The sequence below is a fragment of the Nothobranchius furzeri genome, chromosome 10, assembly GCF_043380555.1.
Source record: "Nothobranchius furzeri strain GRZ-AD chromosome 10, NfurGRZ-RIMD1, whole genome shotgun sequence".
NCBI classification, from domain to species: Eukaryota; Metazoa; Chordata; class Actinopteri; order Cyprinodontiformes; family Nothobranchiidae; genus Nothobranchius; species Nothobranchius furzeri.
In genome coordinates this window covers 58,544,211-58,564,428 of record NC_091750.1, presented here as the reverse complement: position 1 = coordinate 58,564,428, position 20,218 = coordinate 58,544,211, and the positions used below count along the sequence as shown (strand labels likewise).

The following is a 20,218-nucleotide window of genomic DNA, read 5'->3' as shown; positions in this document are numbered from 1 at the left end:
AATCATTGTGTTGCCAAACAACTATTGCGTCAAACACAACTCAGAGGTACTGCTGGGATTTGAACCCAGGATCTCCTGGTTACTAGACGGGCACTTTGACCAACTAAGCCACAGCGCCTTATGTAAATGAAGAAAAGAACTGGATAAACGTTTTTGCTAAGCAAATATCTAGAGCTTGTAGAAAATTATATTAGTCTTATTGCTAAAGCAATTCAAGCTATTGTAGTACTTCTCAATAAGATTTAGTTAAGACATGTCCCAGAAGAGCATATCATCTGTACATCAACTGTCATGTAAACTATTTGATTGTTTACTTCCTGGAATCATTGTGTTTCCACACAACTACAGGTGCTGGCCAGTAAATTAGAATATCATCAAAAGGTTGAAAATATTTCAGTAATTCCATTCAAAACGTGAAACTTGTACATTATATTCATGCAATGCACACAGTCCAATGTATTTCCAATGTTCATTACATTTAAATTTGATATTCATAAGTGACAACTAATGAAAACTCCAAATTTGGTATCTCAAAAAATTAGAATATTCTGAAAAGGCTGAATATAGAAGACACCTGCTGCCACTCTAATCAGCTGATTTACTCAAAACACCTGCAAAGGCCTTTAAAAGGTCCCTCAGTCTTGTTTTGAAGGCACCACAATCATGGGGAAGACTTCTGACTTAACAGCTGTCCAAAAGACAATCATTGACACCTTGCACAAGGAGGGCAAGACACAAAAGGTGATTGCTAAAGAAGCTGGCTGTTCGCAGAGCTCTGTGTCCAAGCACATTAACAGACAGGCGAACGGACGGAAAAAATGTGGTAGAAAAAAGTGTACAAGCTCTAGGGATAACCGCACCCTGCAGAGAATTGTGACGACAAACCCATTCAAAAATGTGGGGGAGATCCACAAAGAGTGGACTGCAGCTGGAGTCAGCGCTTCAAGAACCACCACGAGGAGACTCATGAAAGACATGGGATTCAGGTGTCGCATTCCGTGTGTCAAGCCACTCTTGAACATGAAACAGCGCAAGAAGCGTCTCGCCTGGGCCAAGGACAAAAAGGACTGGACTGATGCTGAGTGGTCCAAAGTTATGTTTTCTGATGAAAGCAAGTTCTGCATTTCCTTTGGAAATCAAGGACCCAGAGTCTGGAGGAAGAGCGGAGAAGCACAGAATCCACGTTGCATGAGGTCCAGTGTAAAGTTTCCACCGTCAGTGATGGTGTGGGGTGCCATGTCATCTGCCGGTGTTGGCCCACTCTGTTTCCTGAGGTCCAGGGTCAATGCAGCCGTCTACCAGGAAGTTTTAGAGCACTTCATGCTTCCTGCTGCTGACCAACTTTATGGGGATGCAGACTTCACCTTTCAACAGGACTTGGCACCTGCACACAGTGCCAAAACCACCAGCACCTGGTTCAAGGACCATGGTATCCCTGTCCTTGATTGGCCAGCAAACTCGCCTGACCTTAACCCCATAGAAAATCTATGGGGTATTGTGAAGCGGAGGATGCAATACGCTAGACCCAACAATGCAGAGGAGCTGAAGACGACTATCAGAGCAACCTGGGCTCTCATAACACCTGAGCAGTGCCACAGACTGATCGAGTCCATGCCACGCCGCATTACTGCAGTTATTGAGGCAAAAGGAGCCCCGACTAAGTATTGAGTGCTATACATGCACATTCTTTTCATGTTCATTCTTTTCAGTTGGCCAACATTAGAGAAACAAACATTTTTTCATTGGCCTTTAGAATATTCTAATTTTCTGAGATACCAGATTTGATGTTTTCATTGGTTGTCACCTATAAATATCAAAATTAAACGTAATAAACATCGGAAATACATTGGTCTGTGTGCATTGCATGCATATAATGTACAAGTTTCACGTTTTGAATGGAATTACTGAAATATTTTCAACCTTTTGATGATATTCTAATTTACTGGCCAGCACCTGTACTGAGTAATAAAAGACTCAAAGGCACTGCTGGGATTTGAACCAAGGATCTCCTGTTTACAAGACAGGTGCTTTGGCCACTAAGCTACAGCGCCTGTTTTGAGAGACCAATGACACTGCATTAGTTTTTTTCTTATGCGATAATCTTGATATTTGAGAAGGAGTGATTTATCTTGATATTCTAGCTATAGGAAATTAATGTAGTACTTCTCAATGAATTTTTGTCATTTTATGTAGCAGACTTGTCGTTTACCTGTGCTTTTTTAGCACCGTCGAAATATGCCTGTCTAGGCACCGAGCTTATTCTGTTTCCCTTAGCTATCTGTTGTATTTTAATAAACACAGAGACTCTGCTGGGATTTGAACCCAGGATCTCCTGTTTACTAGACAGGCACTTTGACCAACTAAGCCACAGCGCCTGAACTAAGTGAAGAAAAGAACTGGATAAACGCTTTTGCTAAGCAAATATCTAGAGCTTGTAGAAAAATATATTAGTCTTATTGGTAAAGCAATGCAAGCTACTGTAGTACTTCTCAATAAGATTTAGTTAAGACATGTCCCAGAAGAGCATATCACCTGTCCATCAACTGTCGCGTAAACTATTTGATTGTTTACTTCCCGGAATCATTGTGTTTCCAAACAACTACTGAGTCAAACACAACTCAGAGGCACTGCTGGGATTTGAACCCAGGATCTCCTGTTTACTAGACAGGCACTTTGACCAACTAAGCCACAGCGCTTGATGTAAAAGAAGAAAAGAACTGGATAAACGTTTTTGCTAAGCAAATATCTAGAGCTTGTAGAAAATTATATTAGTCTTATTGGTAAAGCAATGGAAGCTACTGTAGTACTTCTCAATAAGATTTAGTTAAGACATGTCCCAGAAGAGCATATCATCTGTACATAAAATGTCATGTAAACTTTTTGATTGTTTACTTCCCGTAATCATTGTGTTTCCACACAACTACTGAGTCAGAAACAACTCAGAGGCACTGCTGGGATTTGAATCCAGGATCTCCTGTTTACAAGAAAGGCGCTTTGGCCACTAAGCTACAGTGCCTGCTTTGAAAGACATATGGGACTGCATTAGGCTTTTCTTATGCGAAAATCTTGATATTTGAGAACGAGTAATTTATCTTGATATTCTAGCTATAGAAATTAATGTAGTACTTCTCAGTGAATTTTTGTCATTACATGTAGCAGACTTGTCGTTTACCTGTGCTTTATTTAGCACCATCAAAATATAACTGTCTAGGCACCGAGCTTATTCTGCTTACCCTTAGCTATCTGTTGAATTTTAATAAACACAAAGGCACTGTTGGGATTTGAACCCATGATCTCCTGCTTACTAGACAGAAACTTTGACCAACTAAGCAACAGCGCCTGCTGTAAATGAAGAAAAGAACTGGATAAACGTTTTTGCTAAGCAATTATCTAGAGCTTGTAGAAAATTAGATTAGTCTTATTGGAAAAGCAATGCAGGCTACTGTAGTACTTCTCAATAAGATTTAATTAAGACATGTCCCATAAGCGCATATCATCTGTACATCAACTGTCATGTTAACAATTTGATTGTTTACATCCCGGAATCATTGTGTTTCCACACAACTATTGCGTCAAACACAACTCAGAGGCACTGCTGGGATTTGAACCCAGGATCTCCTGTTTACTAGACAGGCACTTTGACCAACTAAGCCACAGCGCCTGATGTAAGTGACGAAAAGAACTGGATAAACGTTTTTGCTAAGCAAATATCTAGAGCTTGTAGAAAAATATATTAGTCTTATTGGTAAAGCAATGCAAGCTACTGTAGTACTTCTCAATAAGATTTAGTTAAGACATGTCCCAGAAGAGCATATCATCTGTACATCAAATGTCATGTAAACTATTTGATTGTTTACTTCCTGGAATCATTGTGTTTCCACACAACTACTGATTCAGAAACAAATCAGAGGCACTGCTGGGATTTGAACCCAGGATCTCCTGTTTACGAGACAGGCGCTTTGGCCACTAAGCTACAGCGCCTGTTTTCAAAGACATATGGGACTGCATTAGGCGTTTCTTATGCGAAAATCTTGATATTTGAGAAAGAGTAATTAATCTTGATATTCTAGCTATAGAAAATAATGTAGTACTTCTCGATCAATTTTTGTCATTACATGTAGCAGACATGTCATTTACCTGTGCTTTACTTAGCACCGTCGAAATATGCCTGTCTAGGCACCGAGCTTATTCTGCTTTCCTCTAGCTATCTGTTATATTGTAATAAACACAAAGGCACTGCTGGGATTTGAAACCAGGATCTCCTGTTTACTAGACAGGCACTTTGACCAACTAAGCCACAGCGCCTGCTGTAAATGAAGAAAAGAACTGGATAAACGTTTTTGCTAAGCAAATATCTAGAGCTTGTAGAAAATTATATTAGTCTTATTGGTAAAGCAATGCAGGCTACTGTAGTACTTCTCAATAAGTTTGAATTAGGACATGTCCCACAAGAGCATATCATCTGTACATCAACAGTCATGTAAACTATTTGATTGTTTGCTTCCCGGAATCATTGTGTTGCCAAAAAACTATTGCGTCAAACACAACTCAGAGGTACTGCTGGGATTTGAACCCAGGATCTCCTGGTTACTAGACGGGCACTTTGACCAACTAAGCCACAGCGCCTTATGTAAATGAAGAAAAGAACTGGATAAACGTTTTTGCTAAGCAAATATCCAGAGCTTGTAGAAAATTATATTATGGGCCATTCCCATCTGTACCGGGTCGGCCCGGGCCGGATAGCCCCAGTCGGCCCCAGCCTGTCCCGTTTGATTCCACACATCCTTGTCTTAAGCCTATGTGGGCTGATTCTACCCACCAATCAGAGGCTTGCTCTAATGGAAGGTGTGAATTTGCTGTCAACAGTGGGTGTGTTGGCCCTGGTCGGCCTGAAGCAGACTCCCTCGAGAAGAGGGCTGAGAATGAGCCTTGGTTGGCCCGGAAAAAGACCAGGCCACCCAGATATGTAAACAACCTACGCTACCCGGCCCGGGCCGACCCGGTACAGATGGGAATGGCCCATAAGTCTTATTGCTAAAGCAATTCAAGCTATTGTAGTACTTCTCAATAAGATTTAGTTAAGACATGTCCCAGAAGAGCATATCATCTGTACATCAACTGTCATGTAAACTACTTGATTGTTTACTTCCTGCAATCATTGTGTTTCCACACAACTACTGAGTCAGAAAAGACTCAGAGGCACTGCTGGGATGTGAACCGAGGATCTCCTGTTTACAAGACAGGTGCTTTGGCCACTAAGCTACAGCGCCTGTTTTGAGAGACCAATGACACTGCATTAGGTTTTTTCTTATGCGATAATCTTGATATTTGAGAAAGAGTGATTTATCTTGATATTCTAGCTATAGGAAATTAATGTAGTAATTCTCAATGAATTTTTGTCATTTTATTTAGCAGACTTGTCGTTTACCTGTGCTTTTTTAGCACCGTCGAAATATGCCTGTCTAGGCACCGAGCTTATTCTGCTTTCCCTTAGCTATCTGTTGTATTTTAATAAACACAGAGACTCTGCTGGGATTTGAACCCAGGATCTCCTGTTTACTAGACAGGCACTTTGACCAACTAAGCCACAGCGCCTGATGTAAGTGAAGAAAAGAACTGGATAAACGTTTTTGCTAAGCAAATATCTAGAGCTTGTAGAAAAATATATTAGTCTTATTGGTAAAGCAATGCAAGCTACTGTAGTACTTTTCAATAAGATTTAGTTAAGACATGTCCCAGAAGAGCATATCATCTGTCCATCAACTGTCATGTAAACTATTTGATTGTTTACTTCCTGCAATCATTGTGTTTCCACACAACTACTGAGTCAGAAAAGACTCAGAGGCACTGCTGGGATTTGAATCCAAAATCTCCTGTTAACAAGACAGGCGCTTTGGCCACTAAGCTACAGTGCCTGCTTTGAAAGACATATGGGACTGCATTAGGCTTTTATCATGCAAAAATCTTGATATTTGAGAAGGAGTAATTTATCTTGATATTCTAGCTATAGAAATTAATGTAGTACTTCTCAATGAATTTTTGTCATTACATGTAGCAGACTTGTCGTTTACCTGTGCTTTATTTAGCACCATCAAAATATAACTGTCTAGGCACCGAGCTTATTCTGCTTACCCTTAGCTATCTGTTGAATTTTAATAAACACAAAGGCACTGCTGGGATTTGAACCCATGATCTCCTGCTTACTAGACAGAAACTTTGACCAACTAAGCCACAACGCCTGCTGTAAATGAAGAAAAGAACTGGATAAACGTTTTTGCTAAGCAATTATCTAGAGCTTGTAGAAAATTAGATTAGTCTTATTGGAAAAGCAATGCAGGCTACTGTAGTACTTCTCAATAAGATTTAATTAAGACATGTCCCATAAGAGCATATCATCTGTACATCAACTGTCATGTTAACAATTAGTTTGTTTACATCCCGGAATCATTGTGTTTCCACAACAACTATTGCATCAAACACAACTCAGAGGCACTGCTGGGATTTGAACCCAGGATCTCCTGTTTACGAGACAGGCGCTTTGGCCACTAAGCTACAGCGCCTGTTTTCAAAGACATATGGGACTGCATTAGGCGTTTCTTATGCGAAAATCTTGATATTTGAGAAAGAGTAATTAATCTTGATATTCTAGCTATAGAAAATAATGTAGTACTTCTCGATCAATTTTTGTCATTACATGTAGCAGACATGTCATTTACCTGTGCTTTATTTAGCACCGTCGAAATATGCCTGTCTAGGCACCGAGCTTATTCTGCTTTCCTCTAGCTATCTGTTATATTGTAATAAACACAAAGGCACTGCTGGGATTTGAACCCAGGATCTCCTGTTTACTAGACAGGCACTTTGACCAACTAAGCCACAGCGCCTGATGTAAATGAAGAAAAGAACTGGATAAAAGTTTTTTTCTAAGCAAATATCTAGAGCTTGTAGAAAATTATATTAGTCTTATTGGTAAAGCAATGCAAGCTACTGTAGTACTTCTCAATAAGATTTAGTTAAGACATGTCCCAGAAGAGCATATCATCTGTACATAAAATGTCATGTAAACTTTTTGATTGTTTACTTCCCGTAATCATTGTGTTTCCACACAACTACTGAGTCAGAAACAACTCAGAGGCACTGCTGGGATTTGAATCCAGGATCTCCTGTTTACAAGAAAGGCGCTTTGGCCACTAAGCTACAGTGCCTGCTTTGAAAGACATATGGGACTGCATTAGGCTTTTCTTATGCGAAAATCTTGATATTTGAGAAGGAGTAATTTATCTTGATATTCTAGCTATAGAAATTAATGTAGTACTTCTCAGTGAATTTTTGTCATTACATGTAGCAGACTTGTCGTTTACCTGTGCTTTATTTAGCACCATCAAAATATAACTGTCTAGGCACCGAGCTTATTCTGCTTACCCTTAGCTATCTGTTGAATTTGAATAAACACAAAGGCACTGTTGGGATTTGAACCCATGATCTCCTGCTTACTAGACAGAAACTTTGACCAACTAAGCAACAGCGCCTGCTGTAAATGAAGAAAAGAACTGGATAAACGTTTTTGCTAAGCAATTATCTAGAGCTTGTAGAAAATTAGATTAGTCTTATTGGAAAAGCAATGCAGGCTACTGTTGTACTTCTCAATAAGATTTAATTAAGACATGTCCCATAAGAGCATATCATCTGTACATCAACTGTCATGTTAACAATTTGATTGTTTACATCCCGGAATCATTGTGTTTCCACACAACTATTGCGTCAAACACAACTCAGAGGCACTGCTGGGATTTGAACCCAGGATCTCCTGTTTACTAGACAGGCACTTTGACCAACTAAGCCACAGCGCCTGATGTAAGTGACGAAAAGAACTGGATAAACGTTTTTGCTAAGCAAATATCTAGAGCTTGTAGAAAAATATATTAGTCTTATTGGTAAAGCAATGCAATCTACTGTAGTACTTCTCAATAAGATTTAGTTAAGACATGTCCCAGAAGAGCATATCATCTGTACATCAAAGGTCATGTAAGCTATTTGATTGTTTACTTCCTGGAATCATTGTGTTTCCACACAACTACTGAGTCAGAAACAACTCAGAGGCACTGCTGGGATTTGAACCCAGGATCTCCTGTTTACGAGAGAGGCGCTTTGGCCACTAAGCTACAGCGCCTGTTTTGAAAGACATATGGGACTGCATTAGGCGTTTCTTATGTGAAAATCTTGATATTTGAGAAAGAGTAATTAATCTTGATATTCTAGCTATAGAAAATAATGTAGTACTTCTCGATCAATTTTTGTCATTACATGTAGCAGACATGTCATTTACCTGTGCTTTATTTAGCACCGTCGAAATATGCCTGTCTAGGCACCGAGCTTATTCTGCTTTCCTCTAGCTATCTGTTATATTGTAATAAACACAAAGGCACTGCTGGGATTTGAACCCAGGATCTCCTGTTTACTAGACAGGCACTTTGACCAACTAAGCCACAGCGCCTGATGTAAATGAAGAAAAGAACTGGATAAACATTTTTTCTAAGCAAATATCTAGAGCTTGTAGAAAATTATATTAGTCTTATTGGTAAAGCAATGCAAGCTACTGTAGTACTTCTCAATAAGATTTAGTTAAGACATGTCCCAGAAGAGCATATCATCTGTACATAAAATGTCATGTAAACTTTTTGATTGTTTACTTCCTGCAATCATTGTGTTTCCACACAACTACTGAGTCAGAAAAGACTCAGAGGCACTGCTGGGATGTGAACCGAGGATCTCCTGTTTACAAGACAGGTGCTTTGGCCACTAAGCTACAGCGCCTGTTTTGAGAGACCAATGACACTGCATTAGGTTTTTTCTTATGCGATAATCTTGATATTTGAGAAAGAGTGGCTATAGGAAATTAATGTCGTACTTCTCAATGAATTTTTGTCATTTTATGTAGCAGACTTGTCGTTTACCTGTGCTTTTTTAGCACCGTCGAAATATGCCTGTCTAGGCACCGAGCTTATTCTGCTTTCCCTTAGCTATCTGTTGTATTTTAATAAACACAGAGACTCTGCTGGGATTTGAACCCAGGATCTCCTGTTTACTAGACAGGCACTTTGACCAACTAAGCCACAGCGCCTGATGTAAGTGAAGAAAAGAACTGGATAAACGTTTTTGCTAAGCAAATATCTAGAGCTTGTAGAAAAATATATTAGTCTTATTGGTAAAGCAATGCAAGCTACTGTAGTACTTTTCAATAAGATTTAGTTAAGACATGTCCCAGAAGAGCATATCATCTGTCCATCAACTGTCATGTAAACTATTTGATTGTTTACTTCCTGCAATCATTGTGTTTCCACACAACTACTGAGTCAGAAAAGACTCAGAGGCACTGCTGGGATTTGAATCCAAGATCTCCTGTTAACAAGACAGGCGCTTTGGCCACTCAGCTACAGTGCCTGCTTTGAAAGACATATGGGACTGCATTAGGCTTTTATCATGCAAAAATCTTGATATTTGAGAAGGAGTAATTTATCTTGATATTCTAGCTATAGACATTAATGTAGTACTTCTCAATGAATTTTTGTCATTACATGTAGCAGACTTGTCGTTTACCTGTGCTTTATTTAGCACCATCAAAATATAACTGTCTAGGCACCGAGCTTATTCTGCTTACCCTTAGCTATCTGTTGAATTTTAATAAACACAAAGGTACTGCTGGGATTTGAACCCATGATCTCCTGCTTACTAGACAGAAACTTTGACCAACTAAGCCACAGCGCCTGCTGTAAATGAAGAAAAGAACTGGATAAACGTTTTTGCTAAGCAATTATCTAGAGCTTGTAGAAAATTAGATTAGTCTTATTGGAAAAGCAATGCAGGCTACTGTAGTACTTCTGAATAAGATTTAATTAAGACATGTCCCATAAGAGCATATCATCTGTACATCAACTGTCATGTAAACTATTTGATTGTTTGCTTCCCGGAATCATTGTGTTGCCAAACAACTATTGCGTCAACCACAATTCAGAGGTACTGCTGGGATTTGAACCCAGGATCTCCTGGTTACTAGACGGGCACTTTGACCAACTAAGCCACAGCGCCTTATGTAAATGAAGAAAAGAACTGGATAAACGTTTTTGCTAAGCAAATATCCAGAGCTTGTAGAAAATTATATTAGTCTTATTGCTAAAGCAATTCAAACTATTGTAGTACTTCTCAATAAGATTTAGTTAAGACATGTCCCAGAAGAGCATATCGTCTGTACATCAACTGTCATGTTAACAATTAGATTGTTTACATCCCGGAATCATTGTGTTTCCACAACAACTATTGCGTCAAACACAACTCAGAGGCACTGCTGGGATTTGAACCCAGGATCTCCCGTTTACGAGACAGGCGCTTTGGCCACTAAGCTACAGCACCTGTTTTCAAAGACATATGGGACTGCATTAGGCGTTTCTTATGCGAAAATCTTGATATTTGAGAAAGAGTAATTAATCTTGATATTCTAGCTATAGAAAATAATGTAGTACTTCTCAATCAATTTTTGTCATTACATGTAGCAGACATGTCATTTACCTGTGCTTTATTTAGCACCGTCGAAATATGCCTGTCTAGGCACCGAGCTTATTCTGCTTTCCTCTAGCTATCTGTTATATTGTAATAAACACAAAGGCACTGCTGGGATTTGAACCCAGGATCTCCTGTTTACTAGACAGACACTTTGACCAACTAAGCCACAGCGCCTGATGTAAATGAAGAAAAGAACTGGATAAACGTTTTTTCTAAGCAAATATCTAGAGCTTGTAGAAAATTATATTAGTCTTATTGGTAAAGCAATGCAAGCTACTGTAGTACTTCTCAATAAGATTTAGTTAAGACATGTCCCAGAAGAGCATATCATCTGTACATAAAATGTCATGTAAACTTTTTGATTGTTTACTTCCCGTAATCATTGTGTTTCCACACAACTACTGAGTCAGAAACAACTCAGAGGCACTGCTAGGATTTGAATCCAGGATCTCCTGTTTACAAGAAAGGCGCTTTGGCCACTAAGCTACAGTGCCTGCTTTGAAAGACATATGGGACTGCATTAGGCTTTTCTTATGCGAAAATCTTGATATTTGAGAAGGAGTAATTTATCTTGATATTCTAGCTATAGAAATTAATGTAGTACTTCTCAGTGAATTTTTGTCATTACATGTAGCAGACTTGTCGTTTACCTGTGCTTTATTTAGCACCATCAAAATATAACTGTCTAGGCACCGAGCTTATTCTGCTTACCCTTAGCTATCTGTTTAATTTATAAAACACAAAGGCACTGTTGGGATTTGAACCCATGATCTCCTGCTTACTAGACAGAAACTTTGACCAACTAAGCAACAGCGCCTGCTGTAAATGAAGAAAAGAACTGGATAAACGTTTTTGCTAAGCAATTATCTAGAGCTTGTAGAAAATTAGATTAGTCTTATTGGAAAAGCAATGCAGGCTACTGTTGTACTTCTCAATAAGATTTAATTAAGACATGTCCCATAAGAGCATATCATCTGTACATCAACTGTCATGTTAACAATTTGATTGTTTACATCCCGGAATCATTGTGTTTCCACACAACTATTACGTCAAACACAACTCAGAGGCACTGCTGGGATTTGAACCCAGGATCTCCTGTTTACTAGACAGGCACTTTGACCAACTAAGCCACAGCGCCTGATGTAAATGAAGAAAAGAACTGGATAAACGTTTTTGCTAAGCAAATATCTAGAGCTTGTAGAAAAATATATTAGTCTTATTGGTAAAGCAATGCAATCTACTGTAGTACTTCTCAATAAGATTTAGTTAAGACATGTCCCAGAAGAGCATATCATCTGTACATCAAAGGTCATGTAAGCTATTTGATTGTTTACTTCCTGGAATCACTGTGTTTCCACACAACTACTGAGTCAGAAACAACTCAGAGGCACTGCTGGGATTTGAACCCAGGATCTCCTGTTTACGAGAGAGGCGCTTTGGCCACTAAGCTACAGCGCCTGTTTTCAAAGACATATGGGACTGCATTAGGCGTTTCTTATGTGAAAATCTTGATATTTGAGAAAGAGTAATTAATCTTGATATTCTAGCTATAGAAAATAATGTAGTACTTCTCGATCAATTTTTGTCATTACATGTAGCAGACATGTCATTTACCTGTGCTTTATTTAGCACCGTCGAAATATGCCTGTCTAGGCACCGAGCTTATTCTGCTTTCCTCTAGCTATCTGTTATATTGTAATAAACACAAAGGCACTGCTGGGATTAGAACCCAGGATCTCCTGTTTACTAGACAGGCACTTTGACCAACTAAGCCACAGCGCCTGATGTAAATGAAGAAAAGAACTGGATAAACGTTTTTTCTAAGCAAATATCTAGAGCTTGTAGAAAATTATATTAGTCTTATTGGTAAAGCAATGCAAGCTACTGTAGTACTTCTCAATAAGATTTAGTTAAGACATGTCCCAGAAGAGCATATCATCTGTACATAAAATGTCATGTAAACTTTTTGATTGTTTACTTCCTGCAATCATTGTGTTTCCACACAACTACTGAGTCAGAAAAGACTCAGAGGCACTGCTGGGATGTGAACCGAGGATCTCCTGTTTACAAGACAGGTGCTTTGGCCACTAAGCTACAGCGCCTGTTTTGAGAGACCAATGACACTGCATTAGGTTTTTTCTTATGCGATAATCTTGATATTTGAGAAAGAGTGATTTATCTAGCTATAGGAAATTAATGTCGTACTTCTCAATGAATTTTTGTCATTTTATGTAGCAGACTTGTCGTTTACCTGTGCTTTTTTAGCACCGTCGAAATATGCCTGTCTAGGCACCGAGCTTATTCTGCTTTCCCTTAGCTATCTGTTGTATTTTAATAAACACAGAGACTCTGCTGGGATTTGAACCCAGGATCTCCTGTTTACTAGACAGGCACTTTGACCAACTAAGCCACAGCGCCTGATGTAAGTGAAGAAAAGAACTGGATAAACGTTTTTGCTAAGCAAATATCTAGAGCTTGTAGAAAAATATATTAGTCTTATTGGTAAAGCAATGCAGGCTACTGTAGTACTTCTCAATAAGATTTAGTTAAGACATGTCCCAGAAGAGCATATCATCTGTCCATCAACTGTCATGTAAACTATTTGATTGTTTACTTCCCGGAATCATTGTGTTTCCACACAACTACTGAGTCAGAAACAACTCAGAGGCACTGCTAGGATTTGAATCCAAGATCTCCTGTTAACAAGACAGGCGCTTTGGCCACTAAGCTACAGTGCCTGCTTTGAAAGACATATGGGACTGCATTAGGCTTTTCTTATGCAAAAATCTTGATATTTGAAAAGGAGTAATTTATCTTGATATTCTAGCTATAGAAATTAATGTAGTACTTCTCAATGAATTTTTGTCATTACATGTAGCAGACTTGTCGTTTACCTGTGCTTTATTTAGCACCATCAAAATATAACTGTCTAGGCACCGAGCTTATTCTGCTTACCCTTAGCTATCTGTTGAATTTTAATAAACACAAAGGCACTGCTGGGATTTGAACCCATGATCTCCTGCTTACTAGACAGAAACTTTGACCAACTAAGCCACAGCGCCTGCTGTAAATGAAGAAAAGAACTGGATTAACGTTTTTGCTAAGCAATTATCTAGAGCTTGTAGAAAATTAGATTAGTCTTATTGGAAAAGCAATGCAGGCTACTGTAGTACTTCTCAATAAGATTTAATTAAGACATGTCCCATAAGAGCATATCATCTGTACATCAACTGTCATGTTAACAATTAGATTGTTTACATCCCGGAATCATTGTGTTTCCACAACAACTATTGCGTCAAACACAACTCAGAGGTACTGCTGGGATTTGAACCCAGGATCTCCTGGTTACTAGACGGGCACTTTGACCAACTACGCCACAGCGCCTGCTGTAAATGAAGAAAAGAACTGGATAAACGTTTTTGCTAAGCAAATATCTAGAGCTTGTAGAAAATTATATTAGTCTTATTGGTAAAGCAATGCAGGCTACTGTAGTACTTCTCAATAAGATTGAATTAGGACATGTCCCACAAGAGCATATCATCTGTACATCAACTGTCATGTAAACTATTTGATTGTTTGCTTCCCGGAATCATTGTGTTGCCAAAAAACTATTGCGTCAAACACAACTCAGAGGTACTGCTGGGATTTGAACCCAGGATCTCCTGGTTACTAGACGGGCACTTTGACCAACTAAGCCACAGCGCCTCATGTAAATGAAGAAAAGAACTGGATAAACGTTTTTGCTAAGCAAATATCCAGAGCTTGTAGAAAAATGTATTAGTCTTATTGCTAAAGCAATTCAAGCTATTGTAGTACTTCTCAATAAGATTTAGTTAAGACATGTCCCAGAAGAGCATATCATCTGTACATCAACTGTCATGTAAGCTATTTGATTGTTTACTTCCTGGAATCATTGTGTTTCCACACAACTGCTGAGTCAGAAAAGACTCAGAGGCACTGCTGGGATTTGAACACAGGATCTCCTGTTTACAAGACAGGCGCTTTGGCCACTAAGCTACAGCGCCAGTTTTGAAAGATATATGGGACTGCATTAGGCGTTTCTTATGCGAAAATCTTGATATTTGAGAAAGAGTGATTTATCTTGATATTCTAGCTATAGGAAATTAATGTAGTACTTCTCAATGAATTTTTGTCATTTTATGTAGCAGACTTGTCGTTTACCTGTGCTTTTTTAGCACCGTCGAAATATGCCTGTCTAGGCACCGAGCTTATTCTGCTTTCCTCTAGCTATCTGTTATATTGTAATAAACACAAAGGCACTGCTGAGATTTGAACCCAGGATCTCCTGTTTACTAGACAGGCACTTTGAACAACTTTAGCCACAGCGCCTGCTGTAAATGAGGAAAAGAACTGGATAAACGTTTTTGCTAAGCAAATATCTAGAGCTTGTAGAAAATTATATTAGTCTTATTGGTAAAGCAATGCAGGCTACTGTAGTACTTCTCAATAAGATTTAGTTAAGACATGTCCCAGAAGAGCATATCATCTGTCCATCAACTGTCATGTAAACTATTTGATTGTTTACTTCCCGGAATCATTGTGTTTCCACACAACTACTGAGTCAGAAACAACTCAGAGGCACTGCTAGGATTTGAATCCAAGATCTCCTGTTAACAAGACAGGCGCTTTGGCCACTAAGCTACAGTGCCTGCTTTGAAAGACATATGGGACTGCATTAGGCTTTTCTTATGCGAAAATCTTGATATTTGAGAAGGAGTAATTTATCTTGATATTCTAGCTATAGAAAATAATGTAGTACTTCTCGATCAATTTTTGTCATTACATGTAGCAGACATGTCATTTACCTGTGCTTTATTTAGCACCATCAAAATATAACTGTCTAGGCACCGAGCTTATTCTGCTTACCCTTAGCTATCTGTTGAATTTTAATAAACACAAAGGCACTGCTGGGATTTGACCCCATGATCTCCTGCTTACTAGACAGAAACTTTGACCAACTAAGCCACAGCGCCTGACGTAAATGAAGAAAAGAACTGGATAAACGTTTTTGCTAAGCAATTATCTAGAGCTTGTAGAAAATTAGATTAGTCTTATTGGAAAAGCAATGCAGGCTACTGTAGTACTTCTCAATAAGATTTAATTAAGACATGTCCCATAAGAGCATATCATCTGTACATAAACTGTCATGTTAACAATTTGATTGTTTACATCCCGGAATCATTGTGTTTCCACACAACTATTGCGTCAAACACAACTCAGAGGCACTGCTGGGATTTGAACCCAGGATCTCCTGTTTACTAGACAGGCACTTTGACCAACTAAGCCACAGCGCCTGATGTAATTGAAGAAAAGAACTGGATAAATGTTTTTGCTAAGCAAATATCTAGAGCTTGTAGAAAAATATATTAGTCTTATTGGTAAAGCAATGCAAGCTACTGTAGTACTTCTCAATAAGATTTAGTTAAGACATGTCCCAGAAGAGCATATCATCTGTACATCAAATGTCATGTAAACTATTTGATTGTTTACTTTACGGAATCATTGTGTTTCCACACAACTACTGAGTCAGAAACAACTCAGAGGCACTGCTGGGATTTGAACACAGGATCTCCTGTTTACAAGACAGGCGCTTTGGCCACTAAGCTACAGCGCCTGTATTGAAAGATATATGGGACTGCATTAGGCGTTTCTTATGCGAAAATCTTGATATTTGAGAAAGAGTAATTAATCTTGATATTCTAGCTATAGAAAATAATGTAGTACATCTCAATCAATTTTTGTCATTACATGTAGCAGACATGTCATTTACCTGTTCTTTATTTAGCACCGTCGACATATGCCTGTCTAGGCACCGAGCTTATTCTGCTTTCCTCTAGCTATCTGTTATATTGTAATAAACACAAAGGCACTGCTGAGATTTGAACCCAGGATCTCCTGTTTACTAGACAGGCACTTTGAACAACTTTAGCCACAGCGCCTGCTGTAAATGAGGAAAAGAACTGGATAAACGTTTTTGCTAAGCAAATATCTAGAGCTTGTAGAAAATTATATTAGTCTTATTGGTAAAGCAATGCAGGCTACTGTAGTACTTCTCAATAAGATTTAGTTAAGACATGTCCCAGAAGAGCATATCATCTGTCCATCAACTGTCATGTAAACTATTTGATTGTTTACTTCCCGGAATCATTGTGTTTCCACACAACTACTGAGTCAGAAACAACTCAGAGGCACTGCTAGGATTTGAATCCAAGATCTCCTGTTAACAAGACAGGCGCTTTGGCCACTAAGCTACAGTGCCTGCTTTGAAAGACATATGGGACTGCATTAGGCTTTTCTTATGCAAAAATCTTGATATTTGAAAAGGAGTAATTTATCTTGATATTCTAGCTATAGAAATTAATGTAGTACTTCTCAATGAATTTTTGTCATTACATGTAGCAGACTTGTCGTTTACCTGTGCTTTATTTAGCACCATCAAAATATAACTGTCTAGGCACCGAGCTTATTCTGCTTACCCTTAGCTATCTGTTGAATTTTAATAAACACAAAGGCACTGCTGGGATTTGAACCCATGATCTCCTGCTTACTAGACAGAAACTTTGACCAACTAAGCCACAGCGCCTGCTGTAAATGAAGAAAAGAACTGGATAAACGTTTTTGCTAAGCAATTATCTAGAGCTTGTAGAAAATTAGATTAGTCTTATTGGAAAAGCAATGCAGGCTACTGTAGTACTTCTCAATAAGATTTAATTAAGACATGTCCCATAAGAGCATATCATCTGTACATCAACTGTCATGTTAACAATTAGATTGTTTACATCCCGGAATCATTGTGTTTCCACAACAACTATTGCGTCAAACACAACTCAGAGGCACTGCTAGGATTTGAACCCAGGATCTCCTGTTTACTAGACAGGCACTTTGACCAACTAAGCCACAGCGCCTGCTGTAAATGAAGAAAAGAACTGGATAAACGTTTTTGCTAAGCAAATATCTAGAGCTTGTAGAAAATTATATTAGTCTTATTGGTAAAGCAATGCAGGCTACTGTAGTACTTCTCAATAAGATTGAATTAGGACATGTCCCACAAGAGCATATCATCTGTACATCAACTGTCATGTAAACTATTTGATTGTTTGCTTCCCGGAATCATTGTGTTGCCAAAAAACTATTGCGTCAAACACAACTCAGAGGTAGTGCTGGGATTTGAACCCAGGATCTCCTGGTTACTAGACGGGCACTTTGACCAACTAAGCCACAGCGCCTCATGTAAATGAAGAAAAGAACTGGATAAACGTTTTTGCTAAGCAAATATCCAGAGCTTGTAGAAAAATTTATTAGTCTTATTGCTAAAGCAATTCAAGCTATTGTAGTACTTCTCAATAAGATTTAGTTAAGACATGTCGCAGAAGAGCATATCATCTGTACATCAACTGTCATGTAAGCTATTTGATTGTTTACTTCCTGGAATCATTGTGTTTCCACACAACTACTGAGTCAGAAAAGACTCAGAGGCACTGCTGGGATTTGAACACAGGACCTCCTGTTTACAAGACAGGTGCTTTGGCCACTAAGCTACAGCACCTGTTCTGAAAGACCAATGACACTGCATTAGGCTTTTCTTATGCGATAATCTTGATATTTGAGAAAGAGTGATTTATCTTGATATTCTAGCTATAGGAAATTAATGTAGTACTTCTCAATGAATTTTTGTCATTTTATGTAGCAGACTTGTCGTTTACCTGTGCTTTTTTAGCACCGTCGAAATATGCCTGTCTAGGCACCGAGCTTATTCTGCTTTCCCTTAGCTATATGTTGTATTTTATTAAACACATAGACTCTGCTGGGATTTGAACCCAGGATCTCCTGTTAACTAGACAGGCACTTTGACCAACTAAGCCACAGCGCCTGACGTAAATGAAGAAAAGAACTGGATAAACGTTTTTGCTAAGCAAATATCTAGAGCTTGTAGAAAATTATATTAGTCTTATTGGTAAAGCAATGCAAGCTACTGTAGTACTTCTCAATAAGATTTAGTTAAGACATGTCCCAGAAGAGCATATCATCTGTACATCAAATGTCATGTAAACTTTTTGATTGTTTACTTCCCGTAATCATTGTGTTTCCACACAACTACTGCGTCAGAAACAACTCAGAGGCACTGCTGGGATTTGAATCCAGGATTTCCTGTTTACAAGAAAGGCACTTTGGCCACTAAGCTACAGTGCCTGCTTTGAAAGACATATGGGACTGCATTAGGCTTTTCTTATGCGAAAATCTTGATATTTGAGAAGGAGTAATTTATCTTGATATTCTAGCTATAGAAAATAATGTAGTACTTCTCGATCAATTTTTGTCATTACATGTAGCAGACATGTCATTTACCTGTGCTTTATTTAGCACCATCAAAATATAACTGTCTAGGCACCGAGCTTATTCTGCTTACCCTTAGCTATCTGTTGAATTTTAATAAACACAAAGGCACTGCTGGGATTTGACCCCATGATCTCCTGCTTACTAGACAGAAACTTTGACCAACTAAGCCACAGCGCCTGCTTTAAATGAAGAAAAGAACTGGATAAACGTTTTTGCTAAGCAATTATCTAGAGCTTGTAGAAAATTAGATTAGTCTTATTGGAAAAGCAATGCAGGCTACTGTAGTACTTCTCAATAAGATTTAATTAAGACATGTCCCATAAGAGCATATCATCTGTACATCAACTGTCATGTTAACAATTTGATTGTTTACATCCCGGAATCATTGTGTTTCCACACAACTATTGCATCAAACACAACTCAGAGGCACTGCTGGGATTTGAACCCAGGATATCCTGTTTACTAGACAGTCACTTTGATCAACTAAGCCACAGCGCCTGATGTAGGTGACGAAAAGAACTGGATAAACGTTTTTGCAAAGCAAATATCTAGAGCTTGTAGAAAAATATATTAGTCTTATTGGTAAAGCAATGCAAGCCACTGTAGTACTTCTCAATAAGATTTAGTTAAGACATGTCCCAGAAGAGCATATCATCTGTACATCAAATGTCATGTAAACTATTTGATTGTTTACTTCCCTGAATCATTGTGTTTCCACACAACTACTGAGTCAGAAACAACTAAGGGGCACTGCTGGGATTTGAACCCAGGATCTCCTGTTTACAAGACAGGCGCTTTGGCCACTAAGCTACAGCACCTGTTTTGAAAGACATATGGGACTGCATTAGGCGTTTCTTATGCGAAAATCTTGATATTTGAGAAAGAGTAATTAATCTTGATATTCTAGCTATAGAAAATAATGTAGTACTTCTCAATCAATTTTTGTCATTACATGTAGCAGACATGTCATTTACCTGTGCTTTATTTAGCACCGTCGACATATGCCTGTCTAGGCACCGAGCTTATTCTGCTTTCCTCTAGCTATCTGTTATATTGTAATAAACACAAAGGCACTGCTGGGATTTGATCCCAGGATCTCCTGTTTACTAGACAGGCACTTTGACCAACTAAGCCACAGCGCCTGCTGTAAATGAAGAAAAGAACTGGATAAACGTTTTTGCTAAGCAAATATCTAGAGCTTGTAGAAAATTATATTAGTCTTATTGTTAAAGCAATGCAGGCTACTGTAGTACTTCTCAATAAGATTTATTTAAGACAGGTCCCAGAAGAGCATATCATCTGC

General features: G+C 38.5%; 23 non-coding genes across 23 annotated transcripts; all 23 read right to left on the bottom strand.

Annotated features, from left to right (window-relative positions):
• Nucleotides 1-1,978: 1,978 nt before the first annotated feature.
• Nucleotides 1,979-2,051, bottom strand: trnat-ugu (transfer RNA threonine (anticodon UGU)). The gene has a single exon. It is a non-coding gene; the product is annotated as a tRNA-Thr (tRNA).
• A 571-nt stretch (nt 2,052-2,622) lies between these two features.
• trnat-agu (transfer RNA threonine (anticodon AGU)) lies at nt 2,623-2,696 on the bottom strand. The gene has a single exon. It is a non-coding gene; the product is annotated as a tRNA-Thr (tRNA).
• Nucleotides 2,697-2,943: 247 nt separating this feature from the next.
• Nucleotides 2,944-3,016, bottom strand: trnat-ugu (transfer RNA threonine (anticodon UGU)). The gene has a single exon. It is a non-coding gene; the product is annotated as a tRNA-Thr (tRNA).
• A 571-nt stretch (nt 3,017-3,587) lies between these two features.
• On the bottom strand, nt 3,588-3,661 carry trnat-agu (transfer RNA threonine (anticodon AGU)). Its single transcript has one exon. It is a non-coding gene; the product is annotated as a tRNA-Thr (tRNA).
• A 247-nt stretch (nt 3,662-3,908) lies between these two features.
• trnat-cgu (transfer RNA threonine (anticodon CGU)) lies at nt 3,909-3,981 on the bottom strand. The gene has a single exon. It is a non-coding gene; the product is annotated as a tRNA-Thr (tRNA).
• A 2,506-nt stretch (nt 3,982-6,487) lies between these two features.
• Nucleotides 6,488-6,560, bottom strand: trnat-cgu (transfer RNA threonine (anticodon CGU)). The gene has a single exon. It is a non-coding gene; the product is annotated as a tRNA-Thr (tRNA).
• A 250-nt stretch (nt 6,561-6,810) lies between these two features.
• Nucleotides 6,811-6,884, bottom strand: trnat-agu (transfer RNA threonine (anticodon AGU)). Its single transcript has one exon. It is a non-coding gene; the product is annotated as a tRNA-Thr (tRNA).
• A 248-nt stretch (nt 6,885-7,132) lies between these two features.
• On the bottom strand, nt 7,133-7,205 carry trnat-ugu (transfer RNA threonine (anticodon UGU)). Its single transcript has one exon. It is a non-coding gene; the product is annotated as a tRNA-Thr (tRNA).
• A 571-nt stretch (nt 7,206-7,776) lies between these two features.
• trnat-agu (transfer RNA threonine (anticodon AGU)) lies at nt 7,777-7,850 on the bottom strand. The gene has a single exon. It is a non-coding gene; the product is annotated as a tRNA-Thr (tRNA).
• Nucleotides 7,851-8,097: 247 nt separating this feature from the next.
• Nucleotides 8,098-8,170, bottom strand: trnat-cgu (transfer RNA threonine (anticodon CGU)). The gene has a single exon. It is a non-coding gene; the product is annotated as a tRNA-Thr (tRNA).
• A 250-nt stretch (nt 8,171-8,420) lies between these two features.
• Nucleotides 8,421-8,494, bottom strand: trnat-agu (transfer RNA threonine (anticodon AGU)). Its single transcript has one exon. It is a non-coding gene; the product is annotated as a tRNA-Thr (tRNA).
• An 874-nt stretch (nt 8,495-9,368) lies between these two features.
• trnat-ugu (transfer RNA threonine (anticodon UGU)) lies at nt 9,369-9,441 on the bottom strand. The gene has a single exon. It is a non-coding gene; the product is annotated as a tRNA-Thr (tRNA).
• An 893-nt stretch (nt 9,442-10,334) lies between these two features.
• trnat-cgu (transfer RNA threonine (anticodon CGU)) lies at nt 10,335-10,407 on the bottom strand. The gene has a single exon. It is a non-coding gene; the product is annotated as a tRNA-Thr (tRNA).
• A 250-nt stretch (nt 10,408-10,657) lies between these two features.
• trnat-agu (transfer RNA threonine (anticodon AGU)) lies at nt 10,658-10,731 on the bottom strand. The gene has a single exon. It is a non-coding gene; the product is annotated as a tRNA-Thr (tRNA).
• An 890-nt stretch (nt 10,732-11,621) lies between these two features.
• On the bottom strand, nt 11,622-11,695 carry trnat-agu (transfer RNA threonine (anticodon AGU)). Its single transcript has one exon. It is a non-coding gene; the product is annotated as a tRNA-Thr (tRNA).
• A 247-nt stretch (nt 11,696-11,942) lies between these two features.
• trnat-cgu (transfer RNA threonine (anticodon CGU)) lies at nt 11,943-12,015 on the bottom strand. The gene has a single exon. It is a non-coding gene; the product is annotated as a tRNA-Thr (tRNA).
• Nucleotides 12,016-14,509: 2,494 nt separating this feature from the next.
• Nucleotides 14,510-14,582, bottom strand: trnat-ugu (transfer RNA threonine (anticodon UGU)). Its single transcript has one exon. It is a non-coding gene; the product is annotated as a tRNA-Thr (tRNA).
• Nucleotides 14,583-15,798: 1,216 nt separating this feature from the next.
• On the bottom strand, nt 15,799-15,872 carry trnat-agu (transfer RNA threonine (anticodon AGU)). Its single transcript has one exon. It is a non-coding gene; the product is annotated as a tRNA-Thr (tRNA).
• A 247-nt stretch (nt 15,873-16,119) lies between these two features.
• On the bottom strand, nt 16,120-16,192 carry trnat-ugu (transfer RNA threonine (anticodon UGU)). The gene has a single exon. It is a non-coding gene; the product is annotated as a tRNA-Thr (tRNA).
• Nucleotides 16,193-17,409: 1,217 nt separating this feature from the next.
• Nucleotides 17,410-17,483, bottom strand: trnat-agu (transfer RNA threonine (anticodon AGU)). Its single transcript has one exon. It is a non-coding gene; the product is annotated as a tRNA-Thr (tRNA).
• A 568-nt stretch (nt 17,484-18,051) lies between these two features.
• trnat-ugu (transfer RNA threonine (anticodon UGU)) lies at nt 18,052-18,124 on the bottom strand. The gene has a single exon. It is a non-coding gene; the product is annotated as a tRNA-Thr (tRNA).
• Nucleotides 18,125-19,660: 1,536 nt separating this feature from the next.
• Nucleotides 19,661-19,733, bottom strand: trnat-ugu (transfer RNA threonine (anticodon UGU)). The gene has a single exon. It is a non-coding gene; the product is annotated as a tRNA-Thr (tRNA).
• A 250-nt stretch (nt 19,734-19,983) lies between these two features.
• trnat-agu (transfer RNA threonine (anticodon AGU)) lies at nt 19,984-20,057 on the bottom strand. Its single transcript has one exon. It is a non-coding gene; the product is annotated as a tRNA-Thr (tRNA).
• Nucleotides 20,058-20,218: the final 161 nt, after the last annotated feature.